General features: G+C 39.9%; 1 pseudogene; it reads right to left on the reverse strand.

Moving 5' to 3' along the window:
• Nucleotides 1–1,499: 1,499 nt before the first annotated feature.
• LOC101141601 (large ribosomal subunit protein eL27-like) lies at nucleotides 1,500–1,914 on the reverse strand (annotated as a pseudogene).
• Between the last annotated feature and the right edge of the window lie 747 nt (nucleotides 1,915–2,661).

Genomic DNA, 2,661 nt, shown 5'->3' on the forward strand with positions numbered 1-2,661 from the left:
TAGAAGTCTTATTTTTAAGCTGGATTCCTTTATATTTTTTGATGTTTGGAATGATATAATGGAAGGAACAGCACAAGCTGAGTGTGATTGGAAGTGCCTGGAAGGATATTATTAGAATTCAAAATGACTTAGTAATTGAGGGAGTGTGAAATGTGGTCAGAATAAAATGCAGTGTAGTGAATTGTTGCTAGAGGAAAAATAAGACTGCCCTAATATATAATGGGGACTTATAGACAAATATGGCTAAGATTTAAATTTCGGGGGTATAGTAAATCTAACTTGAATCAGCAATGTTAGTATATGTGATATTAGAAGATATAATGGCAGAATGTTATTTAAGTGTTGGGATCAGAGCAGTGTTCTAGGGACTAGGCTTAACTTCTAGGACAGGTTACAAACTGGCACCTCACAAAACCACCCCTGATGGGTTTTGGTTGGGCTGAGAGACAGAGAGTGGGAAAAGGAGAGGGAAAATGAAAGAAAGGAAGAAGTTTCCAACTTTTAAAAAGTGAGAATTTTGACATAAAATCCAGATTTCCAGTGTCTCTTGAAATGTTTGGCAATACTGTGTATTGTTGTGACTAGCCTGTCTACAATAGACTCGTGCTGAACAGTAGCTGCTTACTTAAATTGGGGTCTGTCCTGTCCAGACCTCCATGGTTCCCCCAACTTCCTAGCTCTAAGCCACTAGCGCCAGGTATTGTTACAGTTCTTTCCCCAGCAATCGTTTTTCCCATACCAGGTCCGTACCTGTTTTAATTGCCTCCTATTCACTCTGTCATTGAGGAAGTGATTCCTGACCTAGGTTTTTGGAAATGGCCAAACACCTGACACCCAACACTGGACAGGTAAGATCAACAGCAGTTTATTCATCACATATACTCACCGCCTGAGGAGAAGGACATTGTATGCCACACAGGGCCACATCGGAGTTGCACTCAGGAACACAGTGAACAAGGACGGGCTTTGGGAGACAGGCTTTGTTGTATCTAAAGGGTGAGGTGTCCCTTGGTTCCAACAGGAAGGTGTGATTCGCTTGTTCGAATAATATCACAGGCTGATAGGGAACGGAAACTCACTACTCAGAGATAAGCAGGAACTACACCTGGTTCTCTTGATACAGAGGGTTATTTGGCTAGGGAATCTTATCTCTGGGAACAGAGCAGCAGGGGAACTTACAGTTAGGCCATTTAAGGCCCTCCTGATTTCACCAGATATCGAAGCAGCACAGAACACTGGATCTTAGTTTCAGGTCTTATGACAAAACACCTTCCTTAACTCATTTACCTTGCTTGTCAAGCCCATGTACATATTTGGATGGAGACTCTGTAGCTAGGAGGAGGAATTTTTCTAATTCTAAAGGTTTGTGAAATTGAAATACATCTGCAAGGATGGTTATATATTTTCTTCTCTGAAGATTAAAAAGAAATACAATGAACAAAACCCAAGAAAACTAGTTTTTTTTTTCTTTTTAATTTTTAATGACCAAAACAAAGCTTCTAAAACTGCAGCTTCTGGAAGAACCACTTGTTCTTGCCCGTCTTGTACCTCTTTTCAAACTTGATCTTGGCCTCTTGTCCAGCCTTGGGTTTAAGAGCAGGGTGTCTGCAGACATCCTTATTAATGATAGTTTTGTCCAAGAGGATATCCACAGAGTACCTTGTGGGCATTAGGTGATTAGTTATCAACTTTCACAAAAGACTTGATCTTTGACCTCTTGGTGATCTTCTTCTTGCCCATGGCAGCTCTTACTTTGCAGGGATAGTGGTCAATTCCAGCCACCAGGGCATGGCTGTAGGGGCGATCTGAGGTGCCATCATCAATGTTCTTCACGATGACAGCTTTGTGTCTGGAGTAGCATCCAGCCAGGACAAACACCACTTTCTGAGGTTTCACGAACTTGCCCATTTCGACAATAACCACTGGGGCCTACAGCAGAAAGGAAAGAAGGAAAAACTTTAGTTTTTAAATGCACTTCTGCCCAGAGTGGATAACCTCTAGGGTCTTTTAGGGATTTTTCTATACACAAAATGGCATTTAAGTTGGTATTAAGAAAAATTTTATGATACGATTGATAGTGAAAGAACTTACCAACATTTACCAACATTATTAGGAAACATTTATTCATTTGGCCAATGTTTTTCGTTTGTTCAAAAATTTTTATTAAATATATACTGGGTCAAGTGTTAAGGCTTTAACAACAATGATTCATTTTCTTACCTGAAAGAGCTTGCATTATGTTTGAAGAGACAGAACATTAAACTATCAATTACTAATCAATGTGGTAGGTACTATTAAGGATATAAACAGAAAACACAAAGAAGAGGAAAGGCATCGTGATCTGCTTGGAGTTTTAAATTTTTTAAAAAACAGATAATTGAGTATCTGAGATGACTCAGCACTGATTTGAAAGTGAAAAAAGTCATCTCTCAGGGTCTTTCCAAGTTCAGTGTTTCTGAAATCTTCAATTTGAAAATTAGTACACACTGGGTGCAGTGGCATGTGCCTGTCGTCCCAGCTACGTGGGAGGCTGAGGTGAGAGGATCACTTGAGCCCAGGAGTTAGAGGCTGTAGTATACTATAATCATGCCTATAAATAGCCACTGCACCTCAGCATGGACAAGAAGCGAGACCCCGTCTTTAAAATAACAAAAAGAAAGA

The sequence above is a fragment of the Gorilla gorilla genome, chromosome 15 (assembly GCF_029281585.2).
Source record: "Gorilla gorilla gorilla isolate KB3781 chromosome 15, NHGRI_mGorGor1-v2.1_pri, whole genome shotgun sequence".
NCBI lineage: Eukaryota > Metazoa > Chordata > Mammalia > Primates > Hominidae > Gorilla > Gorilla gorilla.